We start from the raw sequence: 26,212 nt of genomic DNA on the forward strand, positions 1-26,212 counted from the left end.
AGCATCCTCTCCTGAGCACTGAGGGTCCCTGTGGGGGCTCTGTCCAGCCCTGCCCAGCTCGAGGCCATGATCCTGCAGCCAGCTCCCTGTGCACACGGAATTCCCTGGGGGAATGCAGCTCTGGTACCAGCCCAGCAGGATTAGGAAGTTCCATCAATTCATTTAACACCACTGTGGGTTTTTTTCAACAACAGCATCAACGAGGTTTTCCATTTTTTTTTTTTTTTTTTACTCAGAGATGAAACAATCTGACCACGATGAGTTCAGCTCTGTAGTTTTCTGTAAGGAATCTATTTGCTGGGCCACTGGCTCCACTGGTGCTTTGCAGTAACACCAGTGCTCAGTAAATATTGGCTACTGTGCCTCTAAGTACTATTAATGAAGTTAATTAGCAACAAAAGTTTCCAAATGTTAAAAAGCTACAGGCACAGCCACGGTTCATTAAGCTTCTCAGAAGCTTCAAACCAATCTTAACTGCATTTCTCAGGAAAAAAAGAACACAACTTTTTCTAAAGAATTGAAATAATTTAGCAGGTCTTCTCTATGAAAACAGCATTTGATTCCTGTGGGTATAAGGAAAATTGGTCCTGCTTTTCCTGGGAACACTTCCCTGCAAGTGACCTCCATGAGGAACCTTCTAACTATAAAGATGGAGCTGATGGAGCATTTAGGAAAGAAAAGAAAATATAATAACTTTTTAAATAAACAGTGTGCCTATGACAGTGCTGGCCAGTCCAACATATCCCTCTCACATAATTAATCAAGACCAAGTACTAGACTTGCTATTGTCCCATTTCAGAGCATTATGGAAATCCAAGATTTAAGCCAGTGCTTTAATGTCCCTCCTCGTTTAATACCATTACTGCATTATAGATTTAAGGTAGCTACTAGATGTTAAATTTTCAAAGCAGTGTGTGGGACTTAATGTCAACAGAAGTTCCTTTACTAAGTCTTTTGCTCTGCTTTAAAAATGTTCCTCTTAACCTCTTGCCTGCAGCTTAATACCTGGGCTAAATGGGATACTTTTAGGGTATTCCTCATGTCAGAGTATTCCCTGGAGAATCACAGGCTCTGAGACACAGATTTCACCCTGATGGACATTTCCCCATGGTCCAGATCTGAGGTGACAAATGATAAGCAAAGATGCAATGCTCACCTTTTCATTTTCTTTGAACAGCACAGCCTCTATCTTGACCAGGAGTGAAGGGGGTTTGTGGCAGGCTGCAGGAGAGAGGGAAGTACCAGATGCTTCTTCTTCCATTCCCCATCCAGGAGACACAAGTTTGCACAGAACTGGGGCTGCTGCTTCGTGCCAGTGTTTGAAATCTTTCTGATTCAGGTGTCAAGAGCCCACTGACAGCTACATGACAACATGTTTTCTCCTCACTGCTTTCAAATAAAAAACAAAATGAGGTTTCCTTTGCTGTGCCCTGTAAGTCTGTTTTTCTCTATTTTTAAGCCTAAGCTGGATGCAATAATTATTCCTTTAAAATCAAGGGTTATTGTACCACTTCCAGCTGTGTAGTTGAAATGTTACCTAAACCTCTTTAGCTGATAAGCTTGAATCAGTCTCTAATAAAGAGTGAGACTCAATTTCCCAAATAATATCCCTCCTTAAATAGAAACCTAATCAAACACTTTCCACATTCTCAATAGTCACCTGAGCCTATTTCCCAATAACCTGTCTTTCTGTGCCAGAGTATTAAGTCTGGTAAAGTGAAAAAAAGAAATTGTGGAGGAAATTAAAGTTGGTTTACTGTGGCAGCCATCACTTCTAGCTCAGCCAGCTGCATCACTCTTCGCTGCTGTGAAATCAATTTTGGAAGCAAAGTTCTGTTATTGCTCCCTGATATTTCCTTATAAGTTCCCTGAAATGTATGTGAATAGAGTCGTGACAGGGGTGGCAGGGTCAAGCTAAAGATAACCAGAAAGAGTTAATATAAGAAGCTCTGCTATTCCATGGTCTATATCCCTGGAGCACTGCATGCACATGGAGCCTCCCAGCAAGTAAATTTGGATACAGATGGAAATGTTTGTACCTGAAAGTAAAAAATTACACATATTTTTCAGCCAATTGAGAGATAAAGCCAGTATCCTCTTGTCTACAAATCTGGTAAGATTTAAAACCCATACTGATCTCCTTGCAGATGCATCACAAATAGTTTTCTCACATATAATAAGAACAACATAAATCCTTCACCAGAATTATTTACTGAATTACTTTCCATGGCCAGTTATCAAAGGAGAAAGCAAAGTAATAATGAATTGAGAAAGAGATGATGAGAAGCTAACAAAGTATTCATGTGGTTTTATTCCTTTGGGCAAAACCTTTATTCCACCAAAATCAATGAGAATAGAATAGGATGAGTTATGATTTATTGCTACAGTCAGATCTCATTGTGCTGTATTAAAGAGATTGTGATGATTACAGGTTTTCTCTGAACATGCCACAAACAGCGACATATTTCGAAAGCATCAGATGTCAAACACCAAACTGTTTCTGAGAGAACTTATAAAATTAGTGTCACATCACAAAATGGATCAAAATAGTGCCTTTCCCAGTTTTTACTTTGTTTTCTTTTGGCAAGCACTAATTCCTCAATGTGCTAATCCAAGTTCTTTTTTGATGTGTGGCCATTATGAGTCAGCTCTGAGGACAACACAGCCACACTAGCCTGAGCCTGGCAGAGTATGTGGCATCTGGAGCATAAATTAACGTGGCTTTGCTTGTTTCCTTCCTTGATCATTGGCCAGATAATCAGTGATGACTCAGAATTACTCAAAGAGTATAGCCATTGCAAGTTCATTTTGTTATCCTTGGTGTTGTCTCTGTGTGCACTAATCATGCTCCAGGGTAGCTGGATTTAATGACAGTGTCATCAGAAAGTGGTAGTGTCTTTTTTGAAATTTTTGTGACAATAAAAGCCTAGCTGATGTATTGTTAGTGATATTTTCCTGTTTATATCCATAGCATGGATGGTACCAAGATGAAAGCAACACTGTCAAGGCTTTTTGGCTACAGCTAAAATTCCTATTTGCTATCAGAAGAAATTATGTTAAACCAGCCATAGTGGGGCTGGAGGTACCTCAGTGACAGAAAGCATTACCAACACAGAGATGCAATTGCCTTTCATGGGAGCTTAGCTCCCAGGTATGACTGATTGTTTTAGGGCAGCAGCACTGACAGGCTGGGCTAATTTTATCAGTTGGAAATTTCCCTCTATTTTTGATTTATTTTATTGGAAAATGTTCTCAAAATGCTTGTCCGGGGATTTTGTATATTAAGTGTTTTTCTTTGCTGGAAGGGAAGTGTCAGGATGTTGAAGTCCATCTGGTTTTAAGAACCTGGCAGTGACTTTCCAAGGAAGAAGGAAGGGGTTGAGCACTGTTCTCATCAGTTTTCCTTGTCACCAAGAATGAGGGAGCCTGCAGGGTGCTCACAGTGAGTGGGCACGGGGGCTTGGAGAGGAGCTTCCTCCAGGCTGGAATCTCAGACCCTGACTGCTGCACATCACCTTGCTGGTCTCTCCTGAGCACTTCAGCTCAGACCACCACCCGCTGCCCATGGATGCCCTGGTACCTCTGGAGAAGAGAACAACAGCAGCAGAAAAGGAAAATGATCAGGAGTTGACGAGTAGCAGAAGTACTGGATGTGAGCAGGGACTGCAGTGTAAGATCAGTGATGGTTTGTGAACCTTTGGTGCAGCTGGGAGGAATTCCCCAGCACTGCTAGAAATGTACCTCCTGTTAGCTGAGAACTGATGATGCTTGAAATGATTCTGTGAGGCAAAATAAGTGCATAAACTTGTATAGAGTTTCGACCTGAAATAAATTAATGAAGAATTTTATTCTCTTAGGTGGCTATTTTATTTGAAGAGCTGAGTTCCCTTCTTTTACTTCTGTAAACTGTTTACAGGGTCTTCTCAAGCATCTTCCTTCTCTGATTCATCCAGTAATACCTGAGATATTTCCTTAGTGTGTGCATGGCTGGTGGGAGGCAGGGCAAGGGGCTGCTGGTGGGTTGGCAGGTGTGGGAGCTTCTCTCTGCCCCTCTCTTCAGTTTGCTGCAAAGCAGTGGGCAAAGTTCTGTGATGCACAGCAAGGAAAGGAGGGGCCCAGCAGTTCTTGGCAGAGAGATGACCCCAAGTCCCACAGGGTGCACACTGCTGTGTCACTAATGCTCTGGAGGGGCTGAAAGTGGAATATTTCTCCTCCTCCCTGAGGAAATTCTTCCAGCTCTGGACTGGAACAGAGTGGACACGATCCTGAGGACGCCATTCCAGCAGTGTCTCACCTGGCTGGAACTGAGGCCATGTCCCTGTTGATTGACCATCTTTGAAATGAAGGCAGTGTCTGTGCCTGGGGTGGAAAGAGAGCTGTTAAACAGAGAAACAGTGAGGTTATGTTCTATGATCATGGCACTACTTCCCTGATCTTACAGGAAAGTGTTCAGACTGTGTTTCTCAAAGCAAGAGCTAATCTGCCAAAAGCATTTGGCATGGGCTCACTGACTGTCCTCCTCACCTCAAATACTGATCTTTTGTTCTGCTCATGCAGTGTCTCCTGTATGTGATAGCACATTTTCCATCATTGGTAGAGAATATCTACTGATATTGTGAAGGACAGATCCCCTTTGTGAGCCCTCAAAGAGACCAAATATTCAGTAGCTTAACCTGGTGCTTCCTGAGCAAAGAAAATAGGTAATGCTGGGACAACTCTGTGGAAGTGCAGAGATCTGCAGTCACATGAGGAAAGAATAGAGGCTGAGTGAGGAAAAAATTTACTCATGCATTTAATTATCCGAGTCAGCCTAAATAAATTGGTCATCCTAGGAGACTGCAGGAATCCAGGAGCACAACCATCATCAGAGGTCCATCAGCAAACATTTGTCATCTTCCAATTAGTGCTGCTCTGCTGGCACAGATTCCCAGTCTCAGCATGAGATGGGGCCCTCCCTGGAGATGCAATGAAATATTGAACAGAGGGCTATAGGTTGTACAAAAAGGAATGTGTATAAGGGACTCCATTAGGATTGCTTAGGCAAGCTTAACTCGGGCAGCTCTGACATGTGGTGCACTTGACTGGACTGTAGTAATGTCCTCTTAATGCTGATTCTTTAAAGACAGTATCACAAATGAAGAACAAGGAGTATCAAGAGTTGTGTTCACAGAAGAATGAAGAGTAAGTCAGCAAGAAAGCAAACGAGACAGCCAGAGGCAAACTTCCTTAGTGAGAGAAGTCTCAGGATAAAGCCTGACATGGTTCAGCTGCCAAAGATATGTCTGCTGTGTGCTGAGAAGAAAGGATAAACTATAAGAAATGAGCTGGTTTTGCTCTGTATTGAGCTTGATCTATTAAATACAGAGTCAAATTCAGGTCAGACTATGGAGAAAATATCCTTAGATCCTTAGAAATTAATAATCTTGCTTTTTAGGGCAAACACTCACATTAATATTGAGAAGTAGAAGAAAGATATTGGCACAAAATTTTAAGGCAGGAGAGGGAGTTTGCTTTTCCTGAAAGCACTGTCTCCCTTTTGTCAATTAAGAAGAAATATCAAGAAGGCTGATGATTACCTGAGGTTTGTAGTTCTCAAACTTTAGACAGCAAAGAAAGATTGACTTTGTTGCATGGTTATAGTTCCAAGACTTGGTGGCAGATTGGTGAATTAAAAATTTTATTCTAAATTAACCGAACTATTTCCAGTATTGTGCACTTAGCTGTAAAGCTTTGAGGTAAAATTATCAGTTGAAAAGAGAAGTTATCTGATGAGTATGGGAATGTAACAGGGATGTGCATGTTCCCTGTCCTTGCTGGTTTTTCATGAGTCATTGCATTCTTCTTCCCTTTGCCATGCGTGGTTATCTTAGGCTCTGATAACAGTGTGATTCCACATTGCAGCCCTCAGCAAAGCCAGGCAGCATCCCATGGGAGAATTTGGATGAGGAGGGTCCTGCTGCTGTTGTTACAATCAACCACCCAGCAATTGCTGGGGCTTTGGCTCTGCTGGGCTCTGATGTCCACACAGTCCCTGTACAAGGTTCCTTCTGCTGGTGGGATGGTTTGGAACAACAGGATGTCAAAACATTTCTTTGCAGGTACAGATCAAATACAACGTTTTAGCTCAAGATTAACACTGGCTTCCTACAGTTTTCTGGATGGAAATGGATATTTTGGCTAACTCCCCATAGCAACTGACTAACCACAAATAAAGTTTTGCCAGTGGCCCATGCTCTAATCCTTGGCTCAGTGACCAGAGCTCTCTGTGATTGTGTGTGTGTGTTCATGTCTGTGAAATAAGGAGCACATCATTTAATTTCTCTCTATCTTGGGTCTCCATCACTAGGGAACAGTTAACATTCCTTTTGCTACTCTGATAGAAATGCCATTCATTTTTGGGCAGATACCCTAAAGGCACCCATACCTTAACTTTATAATTACATATGGCTAAAGGCAGCACTAAAATCTCATGTTCTCACTCCAGTTCTTGCAAGCTCTTCTTCGGAGGAAATTTTTAAGGCATAAAAAAAGTAATTCAGCTTATCTCTTTTTGTCTTTTCTTTACAGACATTTTCAACAATGGAAAGTTTCACAAGAGGTACACCCACAAGAGAGCAAGAAGGAAGGAGAATATTCTAAATAGAACTTTTGCCAGCAAAAAAAGAGAACAAAGTTAGTATATCTTAAAAAAAAACTTGTATTACAAGTTTTCTTCTTGATCACACTGTAAAAACCTTATTCATTTCAATGGGATTACCCAAGTATAACTTCAAGGGGAATTTGGCTTATGTGGGATGAGGGCAGGAGGCTCAGGAGTAGAGGCTGGCAGGATTCCTCATTCCCTGTGGCTCCTTTTTCTGGGAAGGAGAGTGAAAGGGAGAAAACCCTACAGCACATGTACTCAAAACATCTCATCAAACAGATCACTCATCCCAGCCAGAGTCAAAAAGCCATTCTCCAGCTCCTATGACAAATACACAGATCCCTGACTGAAGGGATACTCTGGAGTGGAAATCTGGAGCACCCCTTTCTGTGGTACAAAATTAAGTCCAGTAGAGAGACAAGAAGTGTCATTTCAAGGAGGAGCATTTCTGTTTGGATGCTGGGGGGTCTCACAGAGCTGCTGATGGTGCGGCTGATGACACACAAAGCATGCAGCCAGTGCTGCTCTCCAGTGCACAGCACAGCCTGAGCTGCTGACCCAGCTCTGCTCAGGAGTGACTGCAATAAACCCCTGATCTCTGTACTGTGTATCACCCAGTGGATTAAACACTCCCCACCAGTACCTAGCTGTAGCTTGCAGTTATCACAGCATGCCTGCATATCTGCTTGACTAAACCCCTGCAGTGGTTTTGTCCAAAACTCCCACTGACATCAGCCAGGCACAGTCTGGGTGGGGGGTCACTGGAATCCCCCTGAGGATGACAGATTACAACACTCCAAGGGATTAGAGCTAAACCAGTGGTGCTGATGGCACTGGCTGTGTGGAAAGATTTATGAAGGGTTGGCAATTGCAGCCTGCCAGTGAAAATACATGTTTTAACAGTACAGTGACTAAAACTAATGTTGTATTTCTGCTAGCTGCTGCCTGGGAGTTTGCTGATGTACTTAGTTCATAGGTTCAGGGCTAGAAGACCTTACTCATCACAGCTCTTAATGCTCCTAGCCTACTGCAAAGCCTGGCACCTGACTTGATGAATAGTTCCTGGAATTAATCATCAGAGGAGACCAGTTTCTTCATCGTACATTTGTCTGAAAAATTGCTCTCTTTGTGGAAGCTTTTAATGGATTTCTCAAGTCTTTCTGAACCGTGACACATAATGCCTGACATTCAATGGAAGTGACAAATGAAAGGGATGAAAACTGAGGTGGAAGCATAATTACTGTATATCAAAATATGCTTTGGTAACTGAAATTCGTAGGTGATGCAGGACGGTTTAACACTGTCAGGGGCTGACAGTCCCCTTCTGCACAGCCATCCATGCTGCCACCCTGCTCTCCCTTCCCCAAACTTAATTGCCTTGCAATTATTGGCTAGGAAAAAACCTGTAATCACTAGTGATTAATTGCCCATCCCAGGAACTGACAGGGAGAATGGTCTCAGGGCTTCTGTCCATAGCATCATTTAGCAGTGAAAATACAGCAAGTTGTTTTGGAAATGTCAGGGGGAAGTTGCCAGCTCTCCTCTTGGACTTGGATGGCTGCTGGAGCACTTCAGCTCTGCTATTTCCATTACAATGGAGCACAAATCATCTGATTTTCACGGACAACAATGAGAAACCATCTCCGGGCCTAAAAGAGACTCTGTAATGCATCTCCTCCTGCGGGGAAGCTGGAAGAGAGCTCACCTTGCTTAGGAGTAAGGGTAAAGTAAGAAAATGAAGCAGAGCATTGACCTGCAGTGGGACTCTGCCTTTTTTTTGGAGGAGACAGGGATGAAATCCTACTGAACCCTAGATTTTCTCACTTCCACCTTTTATACTCTGGAATGCATCAAAACTCATGTGCCCTCATGATCACAAGTCACAGACCCACTTTTCTCTCCTGAATGACAGGTTGTCACCATGAGCTCAGTTTGGTAGGATCAAAGCTGATGCTTTTAGAACACTATAGAGAACACCATTATTTCATTTGTCATCCAGAAAAAAGGGGAACAGGATTCCTTTCAGGTTATCATACCCACGTTATTTCTAATTCCAGCAGAGAGGAGCAGACCATATCTCTGCTGTATTTCCATGCCCATGTAGCCTTACAAGCTCTCCTGTCTTGCTATATGTGGAGCAGTATCCAGCATACTGTCAACTACAATCAGGCACTTAGTAATACAGAAAAAAAAAAAAAAAAAAAAAAAAAAAAAGAGAAAAGTACAGGAAAATCATGTGTCCAGTTCTGAAATCTCAAGTGACTGGGGAAAATCTTTACAAAAAAAATGTTACCAAACACGTGTATTAGGATCCTGTTATGGGAATTTGAAAAAATGCAGCCACCACATCAGCGCAGCACCATAATTTAGAGGCTGAAATTCTCGTTCTGGGGTATGTGCCATAATTTTTAATAAAAACAAATCTAAAATAGAGATGCTGCCAAGCAAAGCATTACCAGGGCTGCCAGAAGGCCTCCTAAGGAGCCAGCCCTACACAAAACCAGGCACAGTTTGGACATGGCTGGTAAGGAAGGTTTATTTGGATAGCTTGTGGATTTGCATGGGAATTACAGCAGATTGAGGTGCTTCTTTTTTTGCTGAGTTGGAAAATATTTGATGGGGTATGCTGTGGTTTAACCCCAAATGGCAACTAAAACCCCACACAGCCTCTTGCTCCCACCTAGTGGGACAAGAGAATCAAAAGTGAGAAAACTTGTGGATTGAGATGAAGACAGGTCATTAGGTAAATCAGAAGCTGTGCATGCAAATAAAAAGGAAACAAGGAATTCACTTGCCACTTTCCAAGGGCTGGCAGGTGTTCAGCCATCCCCAGGAGTTCAGGATCCCATCACATGTAATGATGATGGGAAGACAAGCACCATCACTTTGAATGCCCCCTCCTTCCTCCTTCTTTCCTCAGCTCTGTACACTGACCATGACCCCACACAGTCCGGAATATCCCTTGGGTCACTTGGGTCAGCTGTCCTGGCTGTGTCCCCTCCCAGCTCCTTGTGCCCCAGTGCTGCTCACTGGTGGGATGAGAAGAAAAGCCCTTGGCTGTTTGTAAGCACCATTCAGCAAAAAGGAGAAAAAAACATCCCTGAGTTATCAATAGCACAAATCCAAAACAGCCCTATACTGGTTACTGTGGAGAAAACAAACTTTACTCCAGCCAGAAGTAGCACAGGGGAAAATGTATTTCTGAAAATTCACAGCCTCTCCTACAGTGTTTTACACAGCAGCTGGGAACAGCTTTTCCAGATGGTTTGAGGTAAGAAAAGAAAAGCACATTTGCTATATGACACTGGAAAGTTCACAGAGCCAGATGACAGACATGAACCTGGTTTGGGGACAGGACTCAGCAAAGGCACATGGAAAACACAGCTTTTCCCACAGTACTTTCTGGATCTGTTCTTATAGTTGTCTCTGTTGGGTAAAAATTTTCCATGTGAGCCTGTTGTACTAAAAGATATCCAATTAAATCCAGACTACTACAGCACAGAAAATATAGAATTTATTTTTTAAAATGAAACAAGTGGGTTGTAAACTGTTTAAGTTCTGCAGCTTTTGTTCACGCCAAGCTCTGAAGTAATGGAAACTGGATTCCAACTGACCAAAGCAAGATCTTGCCAAAAAATCTTTTGTCTAGTACACTTGCTGCTTTTATTAAACACAAAGTCCCTTGTGGAGAAGATCAAGCAGAGTAGGTAGCAACAAATCCTGGAATCACTTTCTGAGATATTAGTGGCCTCTCGTATTGCCTTGTGGAATGGATTTTTTGTCTCACTTGCCAGAGCACCACTGAAGCCGAGTTATTAAATGACTGAGTCCCAAACACAAATGTCATAAGCTACTGGACCCCCTTTCTGTCTTGATTTTTGTTACATGATGTCACTGCAGGCCCCCAGCCAGGTAATAATTAGCATTTGACTCTATGATTGCAGAAGGTTGATCAATTGCCTTATTATACCATCTTATACTATATTATACTATACTTACTAAGAAACTTAGTAACTCTTCTAGCCAGTCCAATACAACTTTGCCTTAATTGGTCAATCAATCTAAAAATTATCTAGTGTCCAATTAAGAAATCACCCTTTGGTAAACAAATATCCATGACACATTCTACATGTGCACAACAGCAGGTATAACAAGTGGAGGTAAGAATTGTTTCTCATTTTTTCTCTGATCTTCTCACAGCCTTTCCCAGGAAAATGCCTGGGAAAGTCTGTGCCTGCTCTCTGTGGCCAGGGAGCTGCTGCCACAACATGACATGATTTTTCTTTCTGCTCTGCATCTTGAAAAGGAAGTTCAATGTTGTGGAGAATTTAAAATTGGCTCACACTGCAGAGGAGATTTCATTACCAACATATCAGCCCTCAAGGTATGCAGTAATTCTCTCCTTTATATTACTGGAATTTTTTGTATCTTTTCTAGGAACTAGGTATTGATCCCTGGAAAATGAAAAACACTTAAAATAAAATATAGATAACTAGATAACTGCAATCCCAGTGGTCCCATTAAAGGATGAAATGCTTCATTAGCACCTAATAAGAACCTTTGGAACATGACTGGACAGCAAGTTTCCTCCTTCATCACTGGGGCATGGTATCCACAGAGGAATGGCTCTTAAACTTCCCAGGATCAGTCTACACACAAATTACTATAGTGTAACCAAGACTGATAGAAGTTGCAGTGCTCTTTTCTACCCTATCAAGATAGCTTTTCTGCTTAGAAATTGTTTTATCATATTCCAGGCTAAATCAGCTATTTAGCAGTTTAATCTTAAATGCAATAGAGGTAAAGTAAACCTTCACAGAAACCATCATTAGTTTGACAAAACTAGGTTAAACTATCAATTAAACCAATAGAACTTCATATCTCTACGTGCCCTTGAACTTCTTGACTGTGAAGAATCCATATCAAATTGCTGGACATGATCTCCCTTGAAGTTTCAGCTTGTAGGTTTTGGCTGGGAAAAAGCTCTTCAGTCTAGCAGAGGTAGCAAATCTAACTGACATTTGAGAAATATAGAAATGCTGAGTCTCTTCACATGACTACATAGTTTTCTTGTATTTATTTGATCAATGATGTGAAGGCAAAAAAGAGCAATGTGAGGTGTCCTGTTGCTTTCCATGGCACAAAGGTACCTCTGAAAATTTAGTCCCCAAGCATTATGCACATCAGCATAACTTGCACATCAGGTGGTGCATGCCTGGAGCAGCTGGAAGCACACACTAAATTAGCAGGTTTATGAGAGTGTAATTAGTTTCCAGTGAGGAACCCAAGAGAATATGTCTCCAACATGATTTCAGGTGCTAAAGAAAGAATAATAAACCCCAAGAGGTAAGTACTCAATATAGAGATTGAATCCACCTGAGCTAGAGTCTCATATATCTCTCCAAGCCTGCAAGAGGTTGTAGGGGCTGTCCTAAATCCTCACCCACCCACCCAGCATGCAAACAATGCCTGGATCACAGCTCTCCTCCTGAGGGGGTGAAGGCCCCCTCAGAAACTCTGTCTTGGCCCAGAGAGACAGAAAATGGATCCACCCTAATGCCCAGAACAACCTCATCCTGCATCTCATTCTGCATTTTCTGCCAGATTTCCTATAGATTATTTCATCCAGCTAGAGACTGATTCTACCTGAGACATCAATGGTGTTATGTAAATATCTATACTATATAATCACAGTTATCTACCTAAGGCTTCTGAGGTTTCTAGTTTACTTCTGGCAGGTTCATGAAGAGCAACTCAAGCTAATGATCCATGTCAGTTGGCTTAAATCCCTCAGCTGGAAAATGCTCAGGGGGGCTGCAAATCCAAAAAGGTTGAAAACTAAGGCAGTCAATAGACAGATAGTGTCAGTCAGTCTGATACTCTTAGTGTCTGACAGAAAAAATATCAATAGCTGGCATGATTGATGGGGAATGAAGGAAATACCACCCACAAACAAAAAGTAAATAAACAGAATCTGAAAGGGCTGTGTTGCATTCATATTGAGACGTCTTACTTTTCCCTTTTTTTAGGCTGATTCAATATCACTCCTTGGAGTAATCCTTTGATCCAGGCATACTTTATAATAAAGAATTAAATAAATTCATACATACATAGTGACCCTCATGGCAGCACCTTTAACATGGGCTCCACTCCCACCTGAGTGGAGCTTCTGTGAACTTCCATGGAGAGGAATGGAGATGCATCATCTTATATTGAGTGACCTTTGTGTAATTGATAGTGTGTTGCTCAATGCCTTGTAAACATGTAAGTAAAAAAATTAAAGAGAGGAAATTATGGGTAATTCAGGGGTTTTTTTGTTTTTTTTTAAATAAAGGTCCTTCTTGAATGTGTTCACCTCCTCCTGGTGTTTCAAATTCTAGTGTTAAGCCATTTGGAACCATAGATAGCAGTTTTTGGCTGGAACCTGGGTGTTTGAGTTCTGCCAGGCTATAAATAAACATAGATTGATTTACATATTTGTTAACTTCATTTTTACAAGGTTGCAAGCATTTCAGGTCTTTCAGATACTGTGGTCAAAATGCCAACAAGGTCATTCTAGGAAATACAGAAATTCACCAAGACATTTCCCAGTGTCAGAAATTCATCAGCTTAGGAGCAAAGAAAAAGAGATGAGAGAAGGCACCACATAGGATCTGTTGTAGGTGCAGGTGGGGGGGATATGAAGGAACTTCATGGAAGTGTAATATCATTAATAGGCAACATACTGATGGATTTCTCAGTTGCTGGCACTGGAAGAGTGTGACCAAATCAGTCTGTGGAATGGCAGATCAAATTCCATGGAAGACCATGCCTGTCACCTCAAGGAAGAATGAAGAAATTTAGGGTGGAAAAGGAAAGAAATAAAATCATGTGAGTCCAAACATACACTGCTACTGTTGAAAATGAGCCCCTTCCAGGCACCTCTGAGAAAATGAAGCCAGGTGAACTGTGATCTCAGCTCCTGGCAGCAGCTCAGTACCAGTCACACAGAGCATTTCAGCAGGAACTCAGGCTGTGATTTCCAGAGAGGCTGGAGTCTCTTCTCCAAAGAACCAAGTGTCTCTTCTCACGTGGAATGAAGTGTTCTGATTTTTCAAGCACTATACCTAGAGTCTAATTTGTACCTTTATCTGCCTTCCATCCAACAAGTCTTTTGGGGAATGTAAGGCTCATCCTTTGCAGCTGGGACTTCAGCTGGCATCTGAGCTGGTCCTCAGTACTAACCACACTGCCTCCTTAGCACCTTGCTCTAGGCTGGAGCAAACTACACGGCTGGCACAAGTGAAAACAATCTGAGGTATCACAAGAGGAGAAAGAGCCTGCCTTCCCCCTGGCAGGGCAGCTGGGAGCAGATCGTGCCACACACTGTGACAAACTCAAGTACACGCTGGCATCTTTAACCAGGACAACACAAACACTGCCAACACACTTATGTTGGGAATGAGTGATGCAGCTTTTTGTTGCTACTTTTCTTTCACACCTTCAAGCCTTTTGTCCAAGCTGCACCACCAAAAAAAAAAAAAAAAAAAAAAAAAAAAAAAGTGAGAAACATATCATTCTCTGGAGGGGTGAGGAAATACTGCTATTCTGAGCAGGAAAGAACAAAGTCAGTCCCTGAGCCAATATGTAGATCACTGAAGAGTTTACATATTGTCATCAAGAATAGATGCCAGAATCTGATGTCTTTGATGTCTTTGATGGCCCATCAACAGTCTAATCAGCAACATAAAGCCATCTCAGAATGGAAATTGTCACACTCTGAAAGACTGACATTTGACATCTGGTTTGACAGGTTACAAGGTACCCTTGTAAATGAAGAAATTCAGTTCTTTCATCAGAGTCTATAAATAACACTTTAGTCATCCCAGAGGTTCTGGGATTCTAAAAGGTGAGTTTGGACAGTCACCCTCCAAGGTCACCTGGCATGTTGTACCCCTCCTTTCACATCAGGAAAGAGAATTTCTATTTGCCTCTCAACTCACACCTCTGAGAAGACCCTGAAGCCAAAGGATCAACACACATAGGAAATACAAGGGTAGACAGAAAATTGACTGAAATGTCCCAAGATTAACCTATCAAACACAATGGTCGTTCGTTACAATGTTGGGACATAAATCAGGCATTAATTAACATCCCACTCACTGCAGGATACTCTGAAATACTGACGCCTGCAGAAGAAAATGTCCTTTCAACAGCAGTCCTGGTGCAACTCTCAATTTTTCAGGGATGTAGAGACTGAGACATAGTTTAGTATCTGGTACTACTGTGAAATGCAGAACAGTGAAGCACTTCACAACAGTCATAAGAGATAAGGTACCCTGCTTAGAAGCTGTAACAGAGCAATAAGATCATGCCAGCAAGCACCAGAACACCCTAATTGAATTATCTTTTAAAGAATGAAGCACTTGTGGCAGTCTCCTGGTTTTGTGTGTAGAGAGTTTCACAACACTGCAATGTGCAGAAAAGGCTCCATCCTCAAGGTCACTGTTGATTTGAAGCCCAGTTATATTCAGGAGAGTTTTGATGGGCAAAGACTGCAGAGTTTTTTCCTCAAATCAATTGCCCTAATAAGAACTTGCACAAATGGCTGCCTAGGATGAGAGCAGATGTCTGTGTAACCCTCTGTGCCGTTCCTAACCATGGTCAAAATCAAAATATATGCTGGACTCCACCTGATAGCCTTCCTGGAACTCAGGTACATTTGCTTTGCACTTGTGCATCAACAGACTGAAATTCTGGAAAAATAACAGGGGACATGTATTAAAAGCTGAGGGTTTTCCAGTAATAACTCCTATAAACCAATCACACCCATTGAAATCAACCAGGCATGCCATTTATTTGGTGTTTTGATAAATTACAGCCCTGGGGGGCACTGAGGGCCAGCTTTTAAAAGCTGTTCAGCTGTTTAACTCTCATTGATTTCAGTGTAATTGATTTCAGTGGGAGTTAGGGGCCTGCATTGCTTCACACTTTGGGCCAGGCCCTCCTATGGCAACTGTACCAATTAAGCAGGATAGCCATTTATCAGGAGCCCCATTAAACAGAATCAGAGGTGCCCAATTACATCTAAATTACCAGTTCAGCCCCCGTGATGTTGGAAGGGGAGGGGTGGTTGTTGCTGTAGCACAGGCACCACCACTGACAGGGGACCACATCTTCCATTGTATCCCACTTGCAGCAAGGCTCATCCAGGGAAAACATCCTGCTGCTTCCATTAACCCACGGGGTATTTTCACCCTCCCATCGGGTCACTCTGTCACTGCAACAGCCTAATGGTGTAATGGATACCCGGAAGAAAAGCAGCCTGAGTCCAAGCCTAAATGAGTGGGGCTTACATAATTAGAGGGTGAGAGAAAGAGAAACCAGAATCAGAGACATGGCCTTTTCAAGGTTTCCAAGGCAGCAAGTGACTGCTTCTCACGCGGCGTGCACCACGGTCGTGTTTGCAATTCTACAGCATCAGCTTCCCCTACGAGGAAGAGAAAAGAGATCCCCACTCTTTTGAAATGTGAGTGCTTTCGAAATAATAGAGAGAAGGTCTGGGGCATTATGCTCCACATGAGTAGTTGTGGTGATATCTTCATTTATTTGATATCATCTTCTGACATTTCGTTCCATTTGCAGGCGAGTCATTTGTAATGTTACGTATAAAGGATTCTGGTGCCATGATCTTTAGCTTTTGCCCTGCATTTAATACTAAAGATCACTCAACCATGATGAAACCAGCTGGATGAAATTCCTCTCCGGCAAGACACGAAGGCCAATGACGGTATGAAAGATGGGGGGCTGCTTTGTCATTTATTGCTTCATATCCCATATGTTTGATTGGTGAAGGGAAAGGTCTGTTTATTAATACAATAGCTCATGTGAATTGCAAGCAGCTGAATGGGAAAAGGGAAAAAAAAAAAAAAAAAGGAGGAAAAATACCAGCCAGGAAGGCAATGCAATGACTGAGCAGAACAGCTTAAGGGAGTTCCCAGGAGGCTGCTGAAAACCACATGAGAATGGCAAGTCTGGGTGGCTAAGCCTTCCTTAGCACCATGTTTTGAGAAATCATCTTGGGGAAAAGGGTTCTAGCAGCGGGGAAAAATATCCTTTTGGTAAAAACACAGAAAATTTCTGTCAGAACACCAACAGGTAAAGCAGGGGAAGAAGCTGACTCTGGAAGGATAGAAATATTTCCCTGGACAGATGGATTGCTCTATATAGGTCAAAATTTTGTTTTCTGCCAGCCTTCTTTCTCACTCCTAGGATGACACCAGCTGCACCACATTGTACTGCTGGTTTCTCACTCCTGAAAGCAGTTTTTTCCAGGTGCCAAACCAATCAGAAGAATGTAGGTAGCTCAGGTGATGACAGTAAGCCAGAGCTAATGTATTGGGAAGAGTCAAATCCACAGACAGCATTCCTAGAATCAACACCATCAAGAGAGAGACCTCCTGGCCTGCCTGTACCTCCAGGTTTTCCTGGGCATCCCTTCCAGCTCAAACAAGCTACAGTCTCTGGAGTGCCTGGAAAAGGTAAATGCTGACTAAAACTGCTGCCTTTTTAGATTAGCTGTTAATGAAACCTCCGTGTTACCCACAGCCTTGCTCCAGCATGAATGAGCCAGTTAACACACTGATGGCGTGCCAGTGTCTTACTGTACTCCCAATTCAAGATTTAATGCTTACTACTATTAAGGGAAAAAATATGAATAACTTGTTTAGCTAGACTTAATTTCCTTACTCTCTGCAAAGTCTACAAATTAATTCCTCAGTGAATTTCTGTTCCAGTACTTAACCTGATCTTTTCAGACACAACAGTGATCATTTCTCACTTCCTGCCTTATTCTGCAAGAAAATAGCACTGCAATACCCTTCCTTCTCTGACCTACCCTTGGCAGAGCTCTCAAATAGTTATGCCAGAGAGAACAAAAAATAATTTTATATATTTGGGTGGAATTTCCAATACTACAGTGGTTGTTTTTTATCAGAAAAAAACCCCTGTTCTTCATGGGATCAAGATCAAACACCACTATGAGATTTCCTTTAGTAGCTACCCAATCCAAACACTCATCTAATTTCAGCTAAGGCTGGGGGAAATAAGTTCATTTTGCTTTCCTCCACCATATTATCCCAATCTATTTCTTCTCTGTTCTTTACCCAGCTAAATTGCTCATTCACTGTTGAGTCCAACTAACCCTTTTTATAATGTGCTGATCTTCATAGGTGTGGGAAGGAGGGCACAGAGACTAATGAGACTCATAATAACTCCCAGCCTGTTACTTGTACAATCTGGCACTTGGGTAAAGCTTCAATGGTATCTTTTCTTGTCATGAAAAAAGGAAAAAAAAAAAATGTGGTGCTGCTTGGCCAAAGGTTTCATGACTGAGGAAATCATCTGTAGCTCAGGGTGAATTCTGGCTTTCTGCTCACCAATGAGCTCATGTTTTCACACATTAGGCTATAAAATTGTTATGTGAAATATTAAGGCCTCTGGTTTTTCACTGTGAATGACACAGAAGGGCACCTCCTTGCCATGGTAACAAGCCAAAGACAATGTTTTAGCCAGAGAGTGCACGGAAGGAAAAGTATGGCAGAAACAGCAAAGGTGGATGGGTTGTTCATCAGGACGTGCTTTTAGAAAACCAGGTAGGGGACATGGGACAAAAGACAAAGTCAGTGATATTGCCTGTTCACTGCAGAGAATGTGTCAGGACCTGGCGCTTCCATAGGTGTTGGAGTGGATGCAAAGTGAGTCTGAGATTACTGAGTGCTGCCACTGGGGTTATCTCAACCAGGAATCTTAAAGTCTTCTTTCTTCAGATGTTTTTTCAATATATTTTCTATTACACTTGCAAAACCTCCCATCTCTTAGTCTTAGTTATGAAATGTCTCCATTTCTCAAGAAGTTTTTTCTACCCCATCCTCCTTAAGATTCTCTTGAGCCATAAATGCCCCTTCTTAGCCCTTTCTGAGATCATGTTGCACTTAATGAGTACTTGGCCCAAATCAGGAATGGTGCCAGGACCTCTGGCTCAGGAGATCTCTGAGCAAGACTTCAGCCCAGATTACCACCTTCATTTTTAAGTAAAACATATCTCCAGTGCCTCCAACAGAGAAGTGTGTGCACTAGCCAAGAGTTTTAATCCTTCCCAGAGGCTTTTGCCGTTGGTCCAGGCTGGCTAACAAGCCCAGAGCTTGTGCACAAGCTTTTAAACATCTGCTCTAAGAGCACCATTTTAGCCCTTTGAGTTTGGCCTTACACATGCTATTTTTGGCCTGTGCTAGTGACTGACATGCTGTCCTGCTGACTGTGTTATATCCTGGAAACACTGCAAGCTGTGAGCTGCAGGACTCCTGGTTTGGGAAGAACACGGGTTTCTTCTGTAAATCTCCATAGTCTGAGTGTGTCCTAGCAATAACAAGAAGGGAAAGAAATGAAATGGATGCTCAAAAGCATTAATACATAATAAAACAGTGGCATAACAGGCAGAATTCGATCAGCTGGAATCTCAAATATTGGTGTAGAAGTGGACTATTTATAGAAAAAGGCTGCTCCAGCCCTGCTTAAAAATACTAGCAGAAGTTGGAAGGAAAACTCAGATTACTCTGTAGGGTGGAAATGGCCAACCTAGTGAAACATTTGCAAGTCTCTGGAAATCTTGGGGATTTCAAGCAGCTTGGGGCAAAGTATACTGCACACACATGGTGCCTGCCATGTGCTCAGCCCTTTCCACTCAGCAGGCCAACTGCCAGGATTTGTGTAGCATGTGTGAGGATGTGTTTGGATAAAGTATTACTGGAAAGGGAACTTATGCAAACTTCACTGAGCTCACCTGAAAAATTTCCACGCACACCTCTTAACAGTTGTTTTATAACAGCAGTTGTTTTATAACTCAAACCCAAATGATGCCACGATAGAATTTTTAACCTTTGTGACTCTCCCTACATTTCCAGACAGGGCAGGATGTTTTTCTGTACTTCACCAGCTCAAAATTCATGCATCAACAAGCTCAAACATCTATTGCATTTCTTTTAGGTTTCCAATCAGGTGGCTTCAACCTAGAGCACACAAAACCTGCAGCAATGGTGTAGAGATTGTGCCACGTTGCCACTAAATAGTTCCCATTGCTTCAGACACAGACAGAGCTAAATTGCTCAGAATATTGGAAGGACAGCCGAGTTTGACACAGGTTTCATTAATTCAGTGGATAACAATCCTTCCTCTGGCAATGCAAATAGCCTTGGCAGTGCCCAAAGTGTCTCTGTGAGCGCCGAGGAGGTGCCAGCTGCTGACATGGTGGGAGATTGAATTCAGCCTGGGGAAGGAGGAGGATCATTTCTGGTTGTAGCTGCAAAAAAATAAGGGATGAAAGGAGAAGGGAAGGAACATCACTCCAGTTAATCGGCTTTTCCCTACATTGACCCCTGTGGATGCATTTATTCTGATTTCTTTGAATTTAGCACTTGTTTGCTGGCTTTCATTTATTTATTTTATTATTATTTTCTCCTTGCTTCTTGCAGAGCTTCTGAAGGTTCTTGAGATCATTCTGTTTACATATCCTTTTACCTACATATCTGCCCTTAACCTTGCCCCAAACTATCTCCAGGCTTGATGGGGCTCTGAGCAGCCTGGCCTGGTGGAAGGTCCCTACCCATGGCATGGGGGTTACAATCAGCTCTTTCAGGTGCTTTCTAATGACCAGTCTATGATTCTGTCAAACCTTTGGGTCAGATTCTGCCAGATGTCAGCAAAATCCAAGTTTCAGCTGAAGAAAAGGCACAACCATGGTTTTAATATTTATTAGAGCACTAGGGAGTGTGCTCAGAAAAGAAACAGCAGTAGACTGGAGCAGAGTTCAAGCCTCTCAAAATACAACCAAATCAAACTGCTCAGCACACTGTTGGAGAAAGCCAAGCTCCACTTTACAGTGTTTGACTTTATTTAAAAATGCAAATGGCTGCAGCCCCCCATCCATCTGATCTGCCAGAGAAGAGGAGTTTGAGGAGGTACAGCAGAGCACACAAGACTGCTTTCAGTATATTTTGTTATGCTGCAGCAGAAAATCCTAAAATGAAGCCTGAAGACCTCATGTATCAATGAACACTACTTTTGCCTTTCACTGAAAGTACAGAAGAAGATATAAACACTTCTATAAAGACTGCAGAGGGTCCTTGCACAGTTGTTTGCAGACACTGTCTCCCCAGATGATTAACAAACAGCAGTAATGGGTCTGTGTTTGAGCACAATGCTGCTGAAGTTAATATCCAAATCCTTCCCTGAATGGGAAAGGTATTTTCTAGGTGCTTGAAAACGGGCTGGTTAATCATCAAAACTGGAGTCATTCAGGCAAGAGGTACTTCAGAGATGAGACAGCAGGGAAAAAAAAAAAAAAAAAAGGCTGCTCTGTTTGCTAAAGGTGACAGGTTTGACAACATTTTGTTTCTTCTGGAAGACAGGTGCTTCATCTGTGTTGACATCGGGGAGTATGGTCATGTAAGATTGTGTAGACTATTTTATTGATACCAAATACAGGCAAAAAAATTGTGTTTTTTTATTGTAGTTTTTAAACGGTCACATGTTGCAAAACATTGTCTATGGATAAAAAGAAACGCTGCGTAAGCAACTCTTAACAATTAACCAGAATTCTTGCACCAACAGTGCAATAGAGCACGAAATCTTCTCCTCTCATTATACCCAGTTTGGATTTTCCACACTTGATTTGACTCTCTGCCAGCAAGAGCACTGGGCCAACACCATTTTCTTTCAATCTTTCCTTCTAAAATTGCAAGACACAAATTTCTGTCAAAGAGCATGTGCTGGCCTGGAGAGGGTATGTATGTTGGTGCTTGTGAAATGCTTTGAAGATGCAGAAGGCTCCAGGAGTGCTGCTGGTTCTGAAGGAGGACCAGAACAGGTGGGGATGCACGCCCAGGGGCTCGGGGAGGAGGAGAGGTCCATGTGCTTGCCCAGGAGGCAGTGCTGAGGTTGGTGAACTGAAGGAAGAGCTCAAGGGCAGCGTGCTGAGGCATCTGGGAGAGCAGAGCTGCTGCCAGCCCCCACTGAGATTTGAATGCATTTGTTACTGTGACGAGGCTAACACTCTCTCTTTTGTGCTAACTTTGGTTCCTTGTAGTGCACATCCTCCCCCTCTCCTTCTCGAGCATCTGCTGAGGTCGCATCTTCTCCTCTGCTCCCCTGCCTCCGCGTTTTGGGGAGGAACACTCATTGTTGCTTACCCCATGAGCTCCCAGCACGTGCCCAGCCTCTCCCCCAGGACTGGGACACATGGCATTGCTGTGACAGAGTGGCACTTACGCCGGGGACAAGGACACTGTCAATCCCAGCACAAAAACAGAGCTAAAGAAGCATCCACACTGTGCATGCTGAGAGGCTTAAGCTGTGCCCAGGCAGCAAGGCCAGCTCAGGACACTGTAGTCCTTCCCTGGGGCTGGGGAGGGAGGGACTGCTGTTTGCTGGGGTCTGCAGCATATCCACATGGCTTTGCTGCCACTGGACACTCCTCAGCACCTCCCTAGGGCGAGGAAGACATTGGATCAAGGACTACACACTGTTGCTGGGCTACATCCTATTTTGTCTTCCAAATTCAGGATGAAGGAGCAGAAATTAAGAGTGAGCAGAAAGATACTGGATGTCCAATGGTGCAACTGTCAGTGTTTTATCTCTAATGGACATTGGGCCAGCAGCCTTTCCCTGCTGCTTCATTTCAGATACTTTATGTAAGCCATTTAAATTCCTTCCAGTACCTGCTTTGGCATCCATGCAACAGGTTTTCTCTGTTGGTGTAGGCACGATAGCCTCAGTTCAGTGACAAGGCTGGAATTTCTGTCCTGCACATCATTGCCTGGCTTGTACTTGTCATGGTCTATATGTAACACTCACAGACAGGGATGTGGAGCTGGCATGCTGCTGAATCCTGCCCTGAGAGCAAAGAGAGCAGGAAGAATCTCTCCAAAAGAAAATTCTCACTAGACTAAATCTAAATTAAATCCTTCTCTGTCCTTCCTAAGACCTAAGTAGCCCTTGGTGAAGCTTTTATTTTTCAGCTTAAGCCTTCAGGTATCTTAATATATTCTCTACCAGGGAATATCTACTAATAAGGTCTGAGCATACTCTTGCAATTTCTTTCAAATCTAACTAACACTAACCTATCCCTTCAGGACTCCACCTTAATTACTATAACTTTACTCCTACCTCTGACTTATATATTGCTGGCCTCTGTTCCAGATTGATGCATTCTTTCCAGATGGGGCAAGTTCTGGGATTTGGGGGAGTGGAGATCATCCGTGAGACAGTGGGAGAGGAGGAGGAGCAAGAAATGGTCAAACAACTTTGAAAATTTCTCCAGTCTACCTGCTCCAAAATTTCCAAAACAAGGGAATAAAAATGATAACAAAAAAAATTGGAACCTCAGGATTTAAAGGCTCCAGAGAATGATCCAGCTGATTTATTTTCTGCAAGAAAATTTCCCTAAAATATAGCAATTCAGATGGAGTGAGAGAATGCATGCAAGATGACTTAGGCTAACTGGAAAAAGTGAGTGCAGCAGTTTTTATATATTAACTTTCATGTACACAGTGTTAGAACAATATATTTTAGTGCAGGCATGACAGTTGCAGGGGTATGTTTTCAAGCTGAAAAGACTGGTCCCTTCATGCTGAGACAGGAATTTTTACTGAAAAATTGACCTAGAAGTGATTTTTTAACAGAGAGAAAAGTTTATAATGGTGAATAATCCAAATCTGAAGAAAACTATTCTTCTTGAAATACCCATTTTTACTTCCTCTAAACTGATTTTCTCCAACATACTTATTTTCTGTTTCTGCCATTAAATCCCAAAGTCAGGGTTTTTACTGAGCTTCAGCCCTTCAGGCTGTGCTGTTCTGACTCCTCAGCACTCCCAGAGCCTTGCAGGAATTAAGTGCCTCTCACAATAGGACACATTTCCAGGGTGAAGGTTTAATTTGGTTTTCGACTGTGTGACTAAACGGATGAAAAAGAAAACAAGAACTTCCTCATGCCTCTCCATCAGTTCTGCTAATGGGACCTCTAAGAGTAAGTGGGTTGATTTGCTCTGTTATGGGTGGGAAATGAACTGAAGCAACCCTCCATCCACCACATGTCCAGCCAAAAGCAACTTAGCCAGCTAGGAAATAAGGAAAACTGGGATGTGCTGCTGGTCCAGGGCAGCCATGCGCTGTTATCCTCCCCAGGTAGGAAGGCAATGGCATGGAAGTTCAGATCAGTGGGATTCCACGGCACCACACTTGTTCTAGAAGAGCTTTTCAGTGACCATGAGAGTGTTTCTGGGTTTAGACACAGGGGTTGATCATGGTTTTCTGGGGCTGCATATTCAATTTATAATTTGTTGAATTGAACACAGAGCAACAGTGAGCTACTTCAGCAGCTCAATATCCCACAGTCTTTCCCTTTCCCTTGTGGGGAATCCTTCAGGAATCCTTCTGGATGGACCAGTTCAGTAGTAGCCCTCCAAATTTTCCCCCTGAATCACAGCAAAACATGCCCAGAGTGTATTTTGCTGTCAGCTGTGCAGCCATGCACAGGTAAGGGGACACCAGGAGGCATTCTCTCCTAAAACCAGGGAGGGATTGTATTGCCATCCTTCTCAGCTGCCTGACAACACCCATCTGAAGGTGGTGAGCAGCTTTTTTAACAGAGCTGTGGTAGCTGGGTTGCTGTGGCCATCCCAGAGGCACATCCAGGCTGGGCTGTCCTGCTGCACAGAACTCAGGGCAGAGCAGGGATGCAGGATGTGACTCCCGAATTTGTGCCATCAATTCAGTGTGTGCCATGCCCAGCCCACCCTGGGAATCAGCTTGGACAGGGCCTCCTTGGGGTCCCAACCAAGGCACCCCTGTCTGGGGCACACATTCCCTTACACTGTGAGCAGCAGGGACAGGAGCACTGAGTGAATTTCATGCTTTTAGTCTTCATTGTCAGCAAAACTGAGCTTCTGTCCTGGGAATACCCCAGTGATGCATAGCTTCTGCTGATGAGCTAGGATTAGAAGGACTTTACATAAGGCTGTTTGATTAAGTGGCTATTATCAACTAAAAACTTGGTGCTTCCCATTAAGTGCTCTCAAATGTGTGTCCTCATTTTACTTATTTTGTGCTTGCATTATGCTTCAGAAGAGACAGCCTGGCCTTTTTGCCTCGTCCAGGCCTTTTTGCCAACACTGATAAAATGTTCTGTCTTGTTCAGTGCTAGTTTAAGGAATGCAATGCCCTGATGGAGCCCTTCCTTAAAGGTGTTCCTCTAAAATCAGCACATCACCCTGTAGTTTGCCACTCAAATTGCCCAGCCCCTGTGAACTTTCTGCTCCCGACCAGATCCTTCAGCACCTCTTCCTTGAGGCAGCTCTCTTCTTCCAGCAGAACAAAGCCTGCACAACTGACAAAGGACTTAAACAATAAGGTTTTCACCTTTTGTCTTTGTTTCTATTGGTATGCCAGTGCACTTTGATTTCCTCTTTTGCAGCATCTGTGCTCAGGCTGAAGTGATTTCCCATAATATTCCAATATACTTTTCATGATCCATGTTCAATTTATACCCACACCCCACTTTAATCCTCATGTCCAGATCAGTTATTTCATACTTTTCTACATCAAATTGCTTTCACCATCTGTTGGCCCAGTTGCCCTACATAAGCCAAACCCTCTGAAGGTATAATTGCAATATTGTTCATTATTTGCTCATTCCCCTTCCTCCCCATATACATAATGGCAGCAAAATGAGGAAATAATTTAAATCTCATTTAAATTCCCTTCAGGTTTTTTACACTGTGCTGATCAAAATAGTAGCTAGGGTCTTCAAAAGAAGAAGCCATCCATCTCAGAAGAGCCTTGATGCCCTTGGATAGCTATCTGTGAAAATGAATGAATTTTTGTAGGACTGGAGCACCATGTACCAGCATTTAACTAAGCTGATGGCAAATGCTATCAGCACATCAGCATGCTGTTAAATCATTGCACAGAAGAATTCCAATCTGGTTAAACAGGATCTGATTTTATGCTGCCACTTCCATGAAATAAATGTACTAAAACCATTTTTTCTTCTTGTCTTATCTATTTTTATCTCTATTTCAGCCAAAGCTCATTGAGCTGGGGCTGTGCATTGTGCTTGGGCAGTTTTTCAGGTATCTACAGAGAAAACTTGTAAGCACCAACCCTCTTCCCCAGGGATAACTATTCCTTGAGCTTTGATTTAATTTTTCCTGTGGTCAGGAGGCCACCCACAGAGCTCCAGTTCTGCCTGACCTGCTTCATTTCTGCCTCAGCATTAACAGCGAGGGCGCAGAGAGGCATCAGAATCTGGCAAGATTCACAGGTTAATTCAGTCTTGGGTTTGCATTTACCTTTAGGACTTCCAGTGGGGAGGAAACTGCTGCAGAGCTGGGGGAAGTGCCCCTGGCCAGCATCAGAGGGGCACGTTCCAGTGCAATACATTCCACCAATACCCAGCTCCTGCAGGAGTAATGTCAGTGGAGATAAATAAGACATGTAATTTCTTGTCAGGCTGTTGCATTTCCCACTGTTCGTT

General features: G+C 42.8%; 1 long non-coding RNA gene across 2 annotated transcripts; it reads left to right on the forward strand.

Moving 5' to 3' along the window:
* Positions 1-14,570: 14,570 nt before the first annotated feature.
* LOC146766544 (uncharacterized) lies at positions 14,571-25,716 on the forward strand. 2 transcript variants are annotated; one of them, XR_014957625.1, is made up of 3 exons: positions 14,571-16,151; positions 16,268-16,412; positions 16,958-25,716. It is a non-coding gene; the product is annotated as an uncharacterized LOC146766544 (long non-coding RNA). The 2 variants fall into 2 exon arrangements; XR_014957624.1 differs by having other exon boundaries at positions 16,268-25,716.
* Positions 25,717-26,212: the final 496 nt, after the last annotated feature.

Source organism: Lonchura striata, chromosome 10, assembly GCF_050655825.1.
Source record: "Lonchura striata isolate lonStrDom1 chromosome 10, ASM5065582v1, whole genome shotgun sequence".
Taxonomy (NCBI): Eukaryota; Metazoa; Chordata; class Aves; order Passeriformes; family Estrildidae; genus Lonchura; species Lonchura striata.